This window comes from Cyanistes caeruleus, chromosome 5 (assembly GCF_971803275.1).
Source record: "Cyanistes caeruleus chromosome 5, bCyaCae1.hap1.1, whole genome shotgun sequence".
Lineage (NCBI taxonomy): Eukaryota > Metazoa > Chordata > Aves > Passeriformes > Paridae > Cyanistes > Cyanistes caeruleus.
This window is the reverse complement of record NC_141705.1, coordinates 30,131,506-30,149,281: the sequence shown is the minus strand read 5'-3', so window position 1 is coordinate 30,149,281 and position 17,776 is coordinate 30,131,506. Positions and strand designations below refer to the sequence as shown.

Sequence of the window (17,776 nt, the reverse complement as noted above, 5' to 3'; positions counted from 1 at the left end):
AAATCAGTATAATTAGCATAATGGGGGGATGTTCATGAACACAATACCCGATTCATACACACTGAAGTTCATGGTATCTTCTATCTATTCCTTTAGGCTCATTTTAATGGACTAAAATGGAAGAGGGGCAGACAGAATGTAAAGCTGTCTATGTTATTAAAATATTTGAGATTACACAGAATAAGATGCAGGTTATGAGAGATAGATCAGTGTTATCCAATGCACTGAGTGCTTAGTAGTTGAAGCTATATAATTACTTCTAAATAGAAAACCTTGTACATCACAAAATGTTCATGGTGTTAGGACAACCAACAGCACAACCACCAAATTAAATCAACTCTGTTTCCCAGGCTTTAGCAATCACATTGATGCAATACCCAGAGATCACTGCTAGAAATCTACAAGTTGGAACTCATGTTCATAGAAAGACAGACTGATAACAGAAATAGATTCTCATTTAATTCACACTTTTCCTGACAAAACAAAAACCATTCTGGCACTCTGAATTTCCCTAAGTGCTCAGGAATCCTCACAGTACTAAAACAGTTTGTCCATTGTCTATTCCCAGCACCCCTAGATGCTGTGCGTTTTCAATATGAATAGTTAGGTCAGAGATACATTTTTCTTTCTTTCTCAGCTATCTCCCATCTATTTCTAGTCTTATCACCCTTATGATTTTTCTTAATTTACTGGTCACTTGTTCCAGGAAATTATTATGTTCTCCAGGATTATTTATTCTTCTCATGAAGATATGTTACTGGCATCTTTCCTAGAATTAATTTCACTTTTAGCAATATCTCCCTATGGCATCAGTACATTTTTTTCCTTTTCATTTTTAGAAGCTCTATTTTCTACTTCAATGATTTCCTGTTTCTTTCTGATTCAGGAGTCTGTATATTTTTAATATTTTGTACAATTTTTCTTTCATCTTTAACATTTCTTTTTCTCACCAGTTTATCAAGACTGCCTAGTAGGTTCTATGTCTCTTTCCAAGAAAAAGAACAATCATAGTATAGATTTTAGGATTTCTATCTGTTGTGGTGATTTTTTTTCCTGCTGTCCTACAATGCTTACAATGAAGGTAATAGCACGACCAGCTTCTTATCATGTTACAGAAATTGTAGGGATTTTAGAGTAGATGAAGAAAAACAATAGGAGACAACAAAAAAATAGACACACTGTACCATGAAATAGAAAGAAAAGATTTAACCATGGTATCACAAAAAATCCATGGAAGTTTAGTTTTAGAAGACTGTGATTCACTAACGCTGATTAACCAGACAAAAGATCATGAGCAGCCATGTAGATACATCAGTCCAAGCAGTCTAGTTCAAAGTTCTGTACATACAGTGGCTCGTGAGGAGCCATAGTCCTTTTTTAAGCCACAGCTCAGCAGAATCAAACAAACTGTATGCAGAAACACATTCTTCCACTTTCTTTCACTAAAAACAAATTACAACAGTGTGAACATTATCTCAGAAGACTGCAGAGTTTTATCTTTATAAAAGAAAATAAGAGTCAAAGTAACAAAGGATTCACTTTTTTCCCTGAGTTCTTTTTATGGGACATAATTCAGATCAAGAAATTGGCCACCACTGCTGTGTACTTTATCCTGTATCTAAGACCACTGCAAGAACATCACTATTAAAGATTTCCTGATAATTGTTTGCTATGGCAAAAATGGCCTATTTGCCCTGAAAGTCTTCTGAATTCTAAAAATTTAAAGAAGTATTAGTGATAATGAAATGCATTTCTAACTCCTCCAAACCAGGCTCTGTTCAGAGTGAAATGACAATGTAATTGTGAGATACCACGAAAATGCTGTGACAGTCCAGCTGTGCCAAACAAAATATGCTGCAGCTGAAGACACTTTTGTCTGAAGACAGCTTCTTCTTCATAAGCAAAGCCATGCAGTAAATTAAGAAAAAGGAAATAAACAAAGACTACAAGGAAATGTTCTGAAGGCATTTGACTTCATGCATAGAAGGCCTGTCTCTCACCTGTAGGAAGAGGGCACTACCCAGAAAACAAACACTCAGAAGGAAAATAAACAAATAAACAGAAAAGTCAGAACAGGGCCCAGGGCACATATTCCTTTCTCATTGCAAGCAGCTCAAACATAGGTTCTGTGAGGTTTTTTGTACTTATGGATTGTGTTTTCTCTTTTTTTCAGTCAATCCTCCCAACCTTAAGTACCCTATTTGGTAAGAGTAAGTCTTAGATATCCTGGAACTTCTCTATGTGTTTAAATTGAATTAGATTAGTCAGCAGGTCTTTGTATCAGTTAGGAAAATATCTAGCAGACAAGGAAAGAAATGGTTGAAAGTGCAAATAAACTACAGTCCCCTAATCTCTGGAGATAGCACATTTCCAGGAAAAAACACCAATGTAATTTGTTTCACATACACACAACAAAAAGGTAAAAGCATAAATTAAAAGTTCTAAGCCAGATCAGTTAAAAACCACTTATAGAAATGGGCTAGAGATGGGAATTGTTCAGAAACTGAGAAGTAATTCAAATTTCCAAGTGAGCTATTTATATATGTAGGTTGCTTGCCTATGTATAATACTGAAATATATGCACTTATAACTGGTTTCAGTGAAGAACTTGAAGTTGATATTAAAAATATATGGAGAGATGAATTCTAACCAGTATTCATAAACCCAGTGTGCTTTTGAAGGAAAATAAAATAGAAATACAGGCAGAAGTCAGACATTTCTTCCAAAAGTATTTTAACTGGATTTTAGTTAATGTGGAACAGCAGTACTTCTTAGGAGCATATAGGGATAAATTTATGAAAGAGACACTAGCTCAGCCATGTTTAATTTTTAAACACCTAGAAAATTAGGCACCCAGCAGCAGTATTCAAAGCATTCAACAAGCTGATTTGCAAACCACCATCGGGAACTGAAAATTAAAAATAAAATTATCTCCTCACCCAGATGTAATAAAGAAATTAAATCTCTTTCAGATTTCCAAGATTGAACTCTCTCCTAGGATTACCCTCCTAAACCAGAACATCCTTTTTCAGGAACAAAAACATTTCTAGAAACATGTTTTTAATATCTAAATAATATTCAAATTACAGCAGCATGCATTTATAAGTAGTAAGCCTGATAGCCTATTCCACTTGGTTTCTAATTAGATCTAAACATGTGGTTCAGATGTTCTGACAATTAAACTGCGCAAATACTCATTGCCTTTTACTCCTCTTTCCTAATCCTTCTTTTGTCTTTCTCTCATTATCTACTTAGAAGTTTATTGTTAATCCAAAATGAAGCAGGAGACATGGAGAGACATGTCTTTATGAGTGGCAATATTTTGTGCAGCAGTAGCACTACAGACACAATTCTCAGGCTGCTGTATTCTGCCTCTGCTTGTCTACACCATGTTGAACAATTGCACAGTATTTTGACACTCTCCATAGCACAAAGGTCAAGTTTAGATGTTAGGAAGAAACTGTTTACTGTGAAAATGGTCAGACACTGGGACATGTTGCCCAGATGTCCCACCCCTGGAAGTGTTCAAGGCCAGGTTGGATGAGGCTCAAAGCAACCTGATCTGGTGCCCATGACAACAGGCTGGAGCAAGACAAGGTTTAAGGACCCTTCCAACGCAAACCATTCTATGGTTTTATGACTCATAGCTTCTGAAAACTGCTAAGATGCTTCAAAACTAACCTTTAGAATTTGGGCAGCTTTCTAGAATACAAATTTCTAGATGGCAGCAGAGCTTTCAGGGTGAAAACCTGTACAGATACTGTGGGGTTTTGGTGGGACTAATGTTAACTGCTTATATTATACATTTGTACCAGGCCTGAAATAAATAGCATGATGATACTGTTTTGATAAATAAAAAGTGCTTAATATAATAATGAAAAAACAACAATTCTTATTTTCCAGATCCTATGAGAAGTACATTCAGTAATATGTGGAGACTTTTTTTGAAATTATGTGAAACAGTTCTATTTAGATTTCATTTTTATTATGGCCCCTTGTCTAATTGCAAACATATTTTTCATTCAAAATGGATAGAAGTATATCATGATGGTATCAGGGTACTGAACCCTGGCTTGTTTAAAAATATATGCTACTGAATAACATATCTCTGTAGTTCATTAATGTGACCAAGAGACCAGCTTAATGATAGCCCAAGGGCTACCCATACCCTTTGGAATTTTTCAGGAACTGGTGCTTGCCATTAAATTGTCTTTGGATTGTGCACTCACTGACCAACAGTAAATCATTAGGTAGCTATTTTTTTTTTGCTTTCCTTCAATCTAAATCTAAACCTAAATTACTGTGAAGTTTTTTGGGTTTTTTTCCAAGAATGAATTAACATGTATAGGAGTTTAAAATGGAAACTGTTCCCCTTGGAGCAGGTCTTGAATTTCACTGTGTCACTGTTGCTTCAACAGCAGTATAAAAGAACACCGTGCTTCTGATTTATGAGCTTTATGCATTCTACAGACCAAAGCCTGAACAAAATCCTCCCTCACATAATTTCCTAGGAAATACTTACACAGCCACTGCTTCAGCAACATTCTGATATGTATTATTACAACAAAAATTGTAAATATCAGTGGGAGCCATTGTCTTACCAGTTAAATTATCATGGGAGCAAAACATTTCCAAAGTAAATTTTAACCCTACACTTTACAATAAACACTTGGACCTTATTTTTGTTACTAGTAATTCACAAACAATTTCTTTTAGAGAAGAGTAACAAATGGTTTGTGCTTTAAAGATTGAAGACTTAAAATATATATTTTGACATCTAGCACTGAATGAGGCAATGTGAGTTATACATAGCAGAACCAAAATATATTCTATCAAACACAAGTATCTTTCTGCACTTAACACTTGTTAACTTCTCTTGTGCACTGTCAAACAGCTGTTGTCATCCACTCTGAATCAGACAGGATGTTTTATAAATTTTTGTCATCTTGGTTTCTACAGAGTGTGATTCTCAGTTGAAGATGTGTTCATACACATGCACACAGCTGTTCCCAGAACCCTACGCTCAAAGGCATAAAATGCATAATGCAATACTTGAGGCAGACCAAAATCAAGGATGAGCAAATAACTCACCAATAAACTGTTTCTCAGAAAACTGCTTCGTGTTTCTTCCTTGTAAACACATTTCATTACAATCTATGGCTGTCTTTAATTCTTTAAGTGCCTCTTAAGTTCTGACATACATAATGAAAAGCCAACAACAAAGTGTGTGAGAAATGGAATAAATTTTAAAGTTAGAATGAATCACAGTGCTCAAATTAAGAAGCATATGAAAGGAGTACATGATAATCAGAATAGGCATCCAAAAATTATGGTAGAGAGGGGGAATGCTGTTTACAGCCTCATCCAAAATGTAAAAACCTCCACATACACTGTTATTTTGAACTACATCTCTAGTGACATCTAATCCCATCTTTCCCTTACCAAGGTATCTGCAGTCTTGCTACTGTGAACTGTGGACACTTGGGAACGAAAAGAGACACAGGGAACAATTTTTTCTTTCCTTGAGTGTAAGATATTTTTATAGAAGAGACTTAGAATTTCATTAGGGTCGCCCAGAAATATAAATATGAGCGGACTGCTTTAAATTTGGACAAATACCTGAGTTCTGACCCTGTGTCAAGGACTAGTTATGTGCTGTATGCTTATCTAGCAACTGTAGAACATAAAATGAAATAGGAATTTAAGCATAATTTTTTTTAATTCCATATGACTGACTGTATTGACTGGGATATTGTCAAGTGCTTTCTCACTCCTAGTAAATATTGAAAACTAATGCAAATTGGCATGGGATCAACACAGCTGAGGGCTGACAGCAGCCAGTTGATTGGGACTTCCTTTGGGACAGTAGGGCCTCCTACCACCAAGACTGAGCGCTGTAGCTAGGAAAAGTCTGCTGTCACTTACATAAAAGGACTAACTCCTACACCATTTTCAGAGGAAAAAACTTTGACAAAAATTTCAGAGAAATTCTGTGATTTCCAGACCTGTTTTATGTGTACCCACTTTCCCTGTAGAAGTCCCTCAGGAAACTAGATGTTGTGGGCTCTCAGAAAGACTTGCATATTTGATGCTGAACTAGAATGGGAGATGGGGGGAGGGGGGGCAGGGGAAGGCCTCAAAATCTTTCATACAGTTGTGAGTCTTCATCCTGAGATAACTACTTACCTTGTTAAAAACAGAAAAATATGGCTTGTACTAATCACTCAGCAGTGTCATCTAACTAGCAAATGATTCTCCCTGAGGCTTTCCTACCTTCTGTAAAAGACTAAATAGCAAGCCCATTAGAAAGTAAGAAAATCACTGCTACTGTGGTCTAGAAACTGTCAGGTTCCTTTTCCTACTGTAAATAACTCAGTATGTAGAAGCTGGGCATATGCCTCCTACGTGGTAGCAGTACTTTCTATTCTTCATTTTTAACCACTTAATTTCTCATCCAGAGTACACAGAAAGAAAATAACTTGACAATGTGATTAATTAATAGTAGTAGTAGTAGTAGTAGTAGTAGTAGTAGTAGTAGTAGTAGTAGTAGTTTGTTTATTATAATTAATAATATTTTATATAAACTTTATTAAAGTAATTTACTAATGCATACCTGACAGGAACTGACAATGTGATTCAAAGAAATCTTCAACACCCAGATCTGGGGAGCTGACTAAACTCCAAATTTGCCTACTGGAATTTTTCAGGACATCAGAGAATAAGCAAAATAACAGCATACCAACCTAGTGTCCCACTTCACTAGCACTCCCAAAAACCCCAAAATACACAAAAAACCCCCAACCCATCACAAACACCAAGGGGAAAGAAACCCAAGGAACAAAAACCAGACAATAAAAGCTGTAGATGTCTTCTTTCCCCTATGAAACTTGCACTTGAAAATCTAGACCTCAGCAGACTCTGACATACATCCAAGTTGTAACTTGCCTTCATACTCATAAATTCCCAATATTACCTCTCAAAGGTTCATAACAGCTTTTTTTCAGCTAATCCAAGACAGGTTCTTCACTAAGGAAGATCAGCTGACATGTTAAATAATCTTGCTACTGCCACTGCAATCAAACAAGCCTCTATCTTGCAAAGTAGGGGTGGAAGAATTTGGAAAGACTGGAAATCAGCAAGGTTAATCCTTCTAATTAGCAGATCTGTTCCAGGGCGGTACAGGATGCTCCACAGTATCACTGCTGAAATAGCAGATTTACTTCCTCTATGGGGCTTGCAAGGTGGGGTGAGGGTAGGGGTGTAGTTTGGTCTTAGGGAATTGATTTTGGTGTTCTTTTCCATCCTATTAAATGGAAAGACTATTTATTCTAAAGGCGTTCCATTTTATTTAAAAAAAAACAAAACAAAACATTAGAATTTGTTAGCCAAATCACCCAGGAAACATAACCAAAGGCCCAAAACGAAATTATTTAGACTGTGGCTGAATGAGTAACAAACCAGAAGTAGGCTGTTTCTATCAGCAACATAGAACAGATACTTCAGAAATCCTTTACTTCAGTCCAGTCAAAATACTGTATGAAAGCGTTTTAGAGGCCTAATCCTTTCCTTGGGTTTTCAGTGACACATCAAAGTCAGAAACCACTTTGGAAGGCTGGCCAAGCCACAGCATTTCTACCCAGCCTGTCTGTAAATACATGAGTATTATTTCAATAATAAACAATGGGGAAACTGAAACACTGGCAGCAATACTTCTTGAAGGACGATGAAAATTGCAGCTCACTGTCCTCTGGCAGGGATTAGTTTCACAGCTTTGAGGAATTTATCATATAATTGAGGAACATGTCTCCAAAGAGGAAAGCTGGCTATGATAGCAGGATGGAAGTTAGCATTAGAAGCACCAGAAAAAGATAAATCTAAGTAAGCCATTTTTGGCACACAGAGACAGATCCAGTAAAGGTTTACACAGTATCAGTTTCTTTCCCAAGTTAACAGAAAAGTAAGGACATGTCTAAGTAAAATCTTGAAAGAAATTATGTTGAGCAATTTGATCTCTTTCTTGCAGCACAACCCTAACACAATTTCAGTCACTAACCATGACCCAGTAAAAATAAAATCCTTCCTTCAGAACCAAACAGACTTACTGTTACAGGATTCTGTGGTTTCTGAGCAAAACTATTTTAACCCTCTATAGAATTCTAGGATGTATGATGGCAATGCCTCTTCATTAAGCCAAAAGTGTTATAAGTATACAAAAATACAACAGCCACTAGCTCTCTGTCCCAGCTCATATTTAATATTATTTTTCAAAGATAGAAAATGCCAATATAATTTCAGAGCAGTGTTATGCTCTATCGTATTGTGTTCCTGTAACTGGAAGTGTTAAAGTATTTCTAGCAAAAAGTGATTAATATTTGTTTTAGTTGGTGGCCTCTGTTTTTATAGAAACCTTCATTTCTATATATTCTTTTTATTCATTCCACTCATTAAAAATCCAGAATATTCTGAGCTTTCAGTGTCTTCATCATATGTAAACTCACTGTGGGGGGAAACCAGTCTGCATGATTTAGAATGGTTTGCCTCTAAACCTTCTAAAAACTCACTGTTGTGAAAGATTTCAATGGGCTCATGTGTTACTATTGGCAGAAAAGTCAGAGTGCAACAGATTTCACATCAGATAACCCCAGTACAAAGCACACAATGTTTTTTTTCCATTGCAGATGCTCAACTGAGCACGTTGGCCTAACTTGACTGGTGCCACTGAAACCTGCTAATTTATACAGCAATGTAGACTCTGCTGTCTCTTAGAACCTCATAAGTATATTCCTGGTCCTTATGGAACCAAAATTCCCCATGTCTAGCAGTTTGGGTGAATACATTTGCTTAAAAGTAAAAGAAATCACCCATCTTCCATCTGTTAGCAGCTAGGAGATAATTAGAGGGGGAATGTTCATATTTTTCCAATATGAAATTACATCTGCCTAAAGAGGAGAGAAATGAGAGTTCTGACAGGGACTTGAGACAAGTCAGAAAAGCACATCATTTCCCCACCACACATGAAAAAAAACCTTATGATTGATCTTGGTACTGTCTCCACAACTCTGAGCACAAGTATTGCCTTCAGACGTGTGTGCTCTAGCAAAAGCAGTGTTAACAAGATATTATGTATAATAATGATCACAATAATGTGATACCAAGTTGTGGAGTATTATTTATCCTGAAGTTAAGAAAAAAAATCTTTTTTCCTTTAAAGAAGAAATCTAAAAGTTTAATTTGTATAATTTTTTTCATAATACAGTGTATGCACTCATTCAACACCATGTGTACTGTCCTCACATTTGGTTGCTAAGTTAAATATATGCAGAATTGCAGCTAGAAAACATTTTATTGCAAAAACACTTGGTTCAATCCCCTAAGTCCTTGCATCTTTAAAAAAAAAATAATTTCATAGCTTTTATGCTGTCAAAAGGAAAAATATTTAACATTAAATCAATATCCACAGATGTTTTGGCTTAGATTTGAATTCAACATTCCTGCAGTTATTCAAGAAGTTAATGGGATCATATCTGCTTTTCTGTGGTCTCAGATCCATGTTAATCAGTAGTTTTGGAGTAACTCTCTCCACCAGCTCCAACTTGTCATACCTGTGGGATGACAGAATCCTTACAGATCAGATTCCTCCAAGATGAAGGAGAAGATGACTAGAAGCAGAGTATCTAAAGATTGCTACTGCTGAAGATGCTCAAACTACTCATTCAGACAAAAGTTAGTCCAGACAACACTGACTGTGTGGACACCAGGACAACTATTCCCTCTATCGATCTTCCACTTTCTAATGTAGCTTTTATAATTAAATGGACCACAGATGGTAAAAACATTGCTTTAGCCTATGTGTATAACCATTTTCTTTTCTCAAAGCCATTTTTCCAGTGTATCAAAGTCTTTGTTAGCCTCCCGAGAAAGAACTATTTCAAATAGTGCATATACAGTTCAGAACCCTGCAGTCTGACATGTATCTGTCATGAGACACTCAGCTGCAGTATTGTAAAACTGTCACATATTCTGGGGGTGGTTTCTGAAGATCTCTATAGATCTGTGAGCAGTTTCTGCAGATACCTCAAGTTATCATAGCAGGGCCTGGCCTCTTTTGTACCTCAAAAGGTAAATGGTAAAGCAAAAGGAAAAGGAGACAACATGCTACAGAACAGCCCAATGTTCAGGCATTTCTGGGCCACTTAAAAGTGTATAATTTTATGCAAAGCGAGCTATGTTTGCGATCAGTTACATAAACTGAGCTGCAAAAACACGGTTTCACTCTTGGTGTGAATTGGGCAGTGAGCTGGAGTTCACTCCAGAGCATAGGCATCTAGAGACCACCTTGCATGAGGGGGATATCCTACACTGAGGTAATTTTGCAGCTTAATGTTTCCTAAAATGTGACATAAACCACAACTTGTAATATGTAATATGTTAGCTTGGCAACATTAAGGCAGCAGATTAAATGAGATAAGGAAAATTGAAATGCAGCCCACATCCTTGACCCCACACTTATCAGTCTTCACATTAGCTTCTTTGCTTCATTGTGAAAAATCAAGTTTGTAAATCTCTCTCTTGATAGCATCTAGCTTTCAGGTCTATTATTCCTACCATGACAATCAGGGACATTGTTAAAACTTCAAATGTTTTCTTGGCTCCATTTTGCTACAAGAAAACGTGAGGATAATTAATAAGGACAGTACTGATTGGAAACTGCCAATCACAGCAAACAGCTAGGGTTTTTGCAGGCAAAGAAAAAAGATCTCTTCTGATATTTTCATGATCCTAGATAATTCAGGATTATTTTTAATTAGCTGAACTTGAGGATGTCATTTGAGTTTTCAGAAGGCCAAGTGTCATTACTTTGGATTCTATGGGAGAGCTGTTTTACATCACTGAATCTCTATTAAAGGTCAACTGACAACACTAAAGTGTAGGTGAAAGAGAAATCATTACATGTAGCATTATTGACCAGTGTGTAATTGCCCCATTAAAATTTATGAAGTTACCAGTGATTGCTTTTCTCCAATAAAAATATTTTACTAGATGAGTGTGCATTTGATATCATACCATGCTTAAAGGAAATTTACAACCTTCTTGTTCTGGTTCTTTTTTTGGGGGTTTTGTTTGTTTTTTGTTGTTTTTTTTAGTGAGACAAGTATGGTACTTCAGATTACCTAGTATTTCCATCTCTCAAGGTAATTTGAAAATAGCTTATAATAATCAAAGTGTTTGTATTCATTTTAATAATTATTTAGGAATCTCTTTTTGCTACCAACCATGAAAGAAGCTAAGAAAATCAAGATCGGTCACCTTCTGACATATTATGGTCACCATCACCAGAATACAGTCTCCAGTCCTTCCATTTCAGGCGCCAGAAATTAACTATCTTTTCTTCAATTATTTGATCTCTGGACTATGATTTCATCAATTATAATCTCTTTCCTCTTTCTGTCATTTTTAAGCAAACATCTGAGTAAGGTTATTGAGCCTCTCTTTCTGCTCCTCTTGGTCCTTGAGCAAAATTGTAAGTTTTGGAAAGATAAAACATGATTAAATTCTCTCTGTCTCTTTAACTGCTTAAATAAGTAACTGGGGCACAACATGTTTTGCTGGTCCCATAACACAGATTGAGGCCCTAATGGGAAAATATAGTCTCTAAAGGTATCACAGGCATGTGTCCCATCAAAGTCTGATTTTCATGCAGAAGGTGTGAGACTGGCACCTAGGCGCCTTGGGCCTCTGCTGAATAAGAAATTGAGACATGAGCAAGATATGCAACATAGAAGTGCTCAAAAGATCTCCAAAAGTGGATGTAGTGCTCTGTGGATTTTAACTATTCTTGAAAGCATCTTATGCATTTTTTTTTTCTTTTCAAATACTGCAGTATTTTCCTGAAACTTCTTTGGGCATTTCTAATTTAGGACGGAGAAATTAGATTAATGAAATTAATATTTCATTCAAATCATGGATGAAGAACAACTGTTACAACTGTGTTAGTTTTATTTATATCAGCTGAAGCAGTAACTGTACACCTTTCAGGAGTAGCCAACCTCTTTGTTCATAGGTCTTTTACTGATTGAGGACACAACCATGTTTGCAATGACTTTTAGCCAGAATGCCTTTAAAGAATATTATCTGTATATCCAGTCTACTTTTTCCTAACAACCTGAAATCTGGTACATCATGGAGTACTATTCATTTCAGTCATTTTACTCATTCAGCACTTGACCAGTGAAAGGTTCAACATGGGCAAGAAAGGAAAAGAAGCAGAGGAGTTCCAAAGCAAGCAGTTGCTATTAACAGGAAATTATCTATGTTCCCCTCCCCAACACAGACACTTTTCAAAGCTCAGTAGAATCCACTGCTCTCTCACAGATGGCAAAAGAGAATGAAGACATTTATTTTCCAGAAAATTTTTGTCTTCTCTAGTCAGGTAGAATTTGCACGTAGCACTGAATATCAAAAGGACATAAAGCAGAAACAGCAAAAATATCTAACTTCCAAAGAATACTTTTTCCAGTGCTTGTTCTATTTTTAATCAGAATCGTTGTATCATGCAACTTTCAGAAATAAAAATATGTTTATTCCTATTCTCCCAGTAAGACATGTTAAAAAACATCTCAAACTCAGCCAGTCAAGTAAAAAACACTACTAAAACATAGAATAAAAAGATTTGTGTTATATTAATAGTTTTTGTATCAATATTCATTTACTGTCAACTTGGAAATTCAAGCTGATTTCAAATGACAGTCTAAAATATACAAGCAGCATCAATCAGCCAAGCTTTATTGCATTTGCTTTTGTTGTGGCAGAATGACATATTATAATATACAATAGGAAAACACAGTGGAAACATACAACACAAATACAAACTATAATACCTAGTAAAATAGAGCAAAAGATACATCAATTTATAGTATAAGGTAATGTTAGCACAGCAAATGCTCTATAACAGCACTGCTGAAAATACTCTGGCTTCATGTTGTTATCCTCTCTCTAGACCAGTATCACACTGATACCTTTCAGGAATTTATGTTTATTTAACCTTTCAAGTTCCCTTAACTGGGCTAATGCTAAAAGGGAGTCTTTTCTCTCCTTTCAGCAATCATGTAAGTAAAATATTTATTTTCCTTGCTATCTGTTTTAATATTAGAACTTATTTCAACTCTCCTTTGCAGTAGAAAAGAAAATACTCGTATCTGCACTCCCCCTGCTTTTCCAAAGATACTTCCTTTAACTGGCAGTCTTTTATGTCACAGATGAATGATAACAAAGCGGAAGGGGTGGACGAAGAGGACTTTTTTTAATCATAAGCTGACACGACCATTTAATTTTTTATTTTGGTTTGTGTCCTTGATCATTTTTCCTCAGTTCTAAAGTCGAAGTAGACTCCTGTACCTGATTTCTGTTCCTCTAAATAAGAGCATAGCAGATCTGATCCTCAAGTTTTCATGTGTGAAGAACCCCAAAATTCCTCCTAATGTGCCTATGCCTGGAAATTCTTTAGCAGACCTTGGTATGCAGAGTTAACAGAAAAACTCCTACTCTATCTGGGTTTTCCCTCAGAGAGTAGAACCAGCCCAGGTAAGCTTTTCCAAAGAAGCCACATCTTTAGTCATAGTGCAAAGCGGTGTACACCATTTCTGCAAACAAAGCTTTTAAATTCATACAGATACCTTTCCAATTGGAAAGCAAGGGTCACTAGACCTGATATGTCTAGTGGCTCTTACCGATTTATTGATATTTTACACAAGCTCCAAACGCACATCAAAGATTCTTAACTGTCAAGATCCGTTTTGCTCAAAACTAAAGTAAACATGATAGAATACCTTTTTCCTGCAACAAATCAACAAATCTGAGATGAGCCATCTCCCCTCCTCTGCCTAATTGTGTTGCAAAAAAACTCTGCCAAATTAAGTTGCATTCCGACTGCCCCATCTAGGTGTGGAAGCACATACATGTACATAAATACACTTCCAAGATTAGTCCATTTTCTATCATTGGCTAGAGTGACTGCATTAGTTGCTCAAGCAGTTGATCCATATTATATTTCCTAGTACTGTTAGCAAACCAACGATGTTGGGCCAGTCCCTGTATTTTATCAACAATCTCAAAAGGAAAAAGTACCACAAAACAGTATTTCTTCTTAAATTCAGTGATTGTCAAAACCTGGAAAACTCTGTATGTAGTTGAAGTACTGAACAGCATGTTGTTTGTATTGCCTATTAAATGTAATAAAATACTGATTTTTTTTTGATTTTTTTTTTTTACATTCAAGAATACCTTAAAATTATTTTCAAGGTATTATTCATCATTTTTATTTTTTATTCTTTTCTCCTCTATCTTGTAATAACCAGAAGGCATAACACACACAAGAGTTTAGGAAAGAATTATAAACATCCTGAAAATTTCCAACTGGATTTTAAATCACTGTATTCTTAGAGGAAGTGTATAAACTGCAGCAGCCATAATTAATTTCAGTATTATGGAGTATTCGGAGCTAAGAATTTTGCACATGGAGAAAATTAGATTAGGTTTTGAATTAGGAGTCAGACCCACCTTCAGAATTTATTCAGCAAAGCCTTACAGCCTTTCTTTCAGTGATGCTAGACTATTTATTCAGATGTAGGCAGCCGTGCACACCTGCTGCCTGCACATCACTCAAACAAGCTCAGAAGCCACGCTGCTGCGGGTCTGAGCCGTTTCCTCCTGCCTCCCCAAAACAGAACAGACAGGCTCAACGACAGCCAAGACAACAAGGTTACGGCAGTTCCAAGGACATTTTCTTTTTATCTGAATCAGAAAATTAAACAGGTTTCACCTTGCTGCATAGACATGTTCTGTTGCTGAAATAATTTTTTTTTTTTTCCAAGGACAACACTGAAAAAATACATCACACAAGCAGCTGTTTTAAGTAACAGCCTTAGACTAGCATTCGTTAGAAATTATCAGCTGTAGTGGCTTGTTTAAGAGGCCTTACAGTCTAAAGATGACTTTGAAGTAGAGTTAGGCTGCAGCTGTAGAAGATGAAGGATTGGAATTCAGGAGAGATTCAGTTATTGGGGGCATTACAGGTTTTTCATCTCAAATGAGATTTAGCTCTGTTACATATCTCAGGTTGTGCTGGCATCTAAACTTTGTTTGCCTCCATGCCCACATGCTCTATAATCCTATCAGACATTTGGCATTTATTTTATGTTGTCATTTACATTTAGAAGTCTAAAGTTCCTTGCACCTCTTAGATGACCCTGTACACATGCTCAGCTCATAAAACCCTGACAACCTTCACAATTCAGATTTACATTTAAGCCCTATCATGGTCTTTCCCTACTTTCAAGATATTTACATTCCTCCACTGCTATTCTTAAAGTCCTCATTTTCATTATACTTGATTACTGTTACTCTAGCCTACCAGGTTAGAGCCAACATTCCTGAAGCGGAGGCTTGAAGCAGACAGGAGCCTTGAACACCAGATGATATCACTGATTCCTTCAGGACTTGTCTTGGTTGATAGGTTAGGAAAGAGTGAGAGACATGACTTAACAAGTACAGGATTTTTCCAGATGAGATTAACATGGAGTGGCTCTAAGAATAGGGATGGATGGCAAAAGTTGTGGGTGACCATGACTAAAAGCAAGACTATAGATAGTTTTATGATTAAGAAAGGAAGCAATAGTGATTTCTGATTTTAGTGGGGGCAGAACTTGAACAGAGAATATGACAGTACTGTGGATTTCTGTCCAAAAATGTAGCAAAAGATGAGAGATAGCCTCTGAGGCAAGCCAATACACTAGTGAAGTATGTCACCTAACAAGTTCTGGAAGAAAAGCAAAAACCTTCTACCAGCTCCAGCTTCCTAGACTTCACATATGAACACTGACATTTTTTCTCTGATGCATTCCTTACTGAATATGTAAAAAAGCCAGACATGCCTCAAGTTTCAGGTGAAAAAGTCTCTAAGTATTCTTTTGGTCTTAGTCCAGGCTGAATCTGTCCCACAGTCTGGGTTATTTAAATGATATCTGGCTTCAGTTTCTGGGCAATTCCTTTCACAAGATGACTATTCCATCCTCTTTCAACTAAGATGAACACAACTGTAGTCAGAAAGACTTATCAAGACAAAGTGAAGCTCAAGAAGAAGAAAAGATTTATTACAAAAGAAATATACAACACATAGAGAATAACAGAGTTCAGAGCTGAGCTCCAAGAATACCAGGTGCTGCCTGTCTTGTGGAGGTGAGGAAGTGCGGTGGAAGTGAGATGCATGCAAGAATCAGCTCTTTACTGAGCAGTCAGTGTGACCCTCTTCCTAGACATTTCTTGACATCCAGCTCTGTGGCCGAAGAGAGAAGTAGCCCATTGTGTAGCATGAGTCCAGAATCCTCAGCTGGGTGGTTTATTCCTACCAGCTTTTTAACCAGAAGCTAATACTCTAAAAGTTCAGAGGATATACAGACATAGTTATGGTTATGCCAAAGTTACAGTTTTTATGGCCACAGTTACACCCAGCAAGTTCTGGATCAGAATATAAATTCTTCAGCTTGTATTCTCTTTCAGGCTGTCTGGCAAAAAAGCTGAAAAAATCATGTGCAGGAGGTCCTTTTCTACTCTGTTCTTGAGGAACAATTTCTGTTCCTTTTACTCTGTTCTTGAGGAAAAATTTTCTTGTTTACCTACTGAGACTGGATTCTAACACAGATGGCTTTTTTTGTGGGATTTTAATTTTCAGGCTCCTTGCTCTAACAAAGAACTGTGGGATCAGACTAACATTAAGTACTTGATTTCTTGCACACATAATGGGGCTGTATCTCCTGTATCTCCTCCACTCACCTCTCCTGGTACAGTTCTTAGCTGTCTCCAAGGCAGCTTCTGCTGACCCTGAACAGGAGCTTGAGTCCAGGCTCAGTCAGTTGTGGAGTGCAAGGATCAGAAATGCCCAACAGAAGGAAGAGGTGGGAAGGCTGTAGTCACTAAGATAGTTTGCGTATTTAAATTTGAAGCTGTTTTCAATTATAAATTATTCTTTGCAGCTTGGGGACCATTCATAATCAGAAAGTGCTGAACTTCTTGTCAAGTCTGAGCAGACTACTGAACGACCCACCCACTTCCTCCAGCATCAGTTCTGAAACAAAGAAAGATGATCAGACTGCAAAGCTACTGTGACATGTTATGAATAGAGGGCCCACATCCACACTGTGACATTCAGTGGGACAGAAAGCAATGTCTCATTGCTGGTAGTGCCAGTTCTTTTATTTCTGTTCTGAGCTGTCTTATTGATCACTGGGCCTTGCCAATATTTCTTTAGAAGCTGGGGTAGTGGGGTGACTTGAGTCTCTTTACAAAATATTGTTTTGACAGCTATGATGAAGGGTTGCATCTGAATGCAGAAGCAGGTAAAAGGTAGAGTGTGAGAGGAGCATAATGATTTGTTGGTGTTCTGTGAATACCCTGCAGGCAGAACAATGCCTAAATGACAGGTGAACCTAAAAGGGTTGATAGTTTCCCATAAGAGTTGGGCTCTTTGTTATCTTCAAATTTCTCCACTGTAAAATGGGGATAATTATATTTTCTACCTCTTACCTGTTTTCTGTTTTCTTTATAAACAGAATTCTTCCCCTGTTTACCCTTCCCTGACATTTCCATAGCAACACACAACCCATATAAGTACCTGTAAGTATTTCTTTCCAAAAGCTCATAAGGAAGAAAACCATTATTTCTATGAAAACATTAAGATTTTATATATAAATTCTTATTTTCAGCACTGCATTTCTCCATGTTC

At 36.7% G+C, this 17,776-nt stretch overlaps 1 long non-coding RNA gene across 1 annotated transcript; it reads right to left on the bottom strand.

Moving 5' to 3' along the window:
- Positions 1-2,156: 2,156 nt before the first annotated feature.
- LOC147653015 (uncharacterized) lies at positions 2,157-17,121 on the bottom strand. Its single transcript, XR_015286902.1, has 2 exons — positions 16,828-17,121; positions 2,157-6,690 (listed from the first exon to the last, which is right to left on the bottom strand). It is a non-coding gene; the product is annotated as an uncharacterized LOC147653015 (long non-coding RNA).
- Positions 17,122-17,776: the final 655 nt, after the last annotated feature.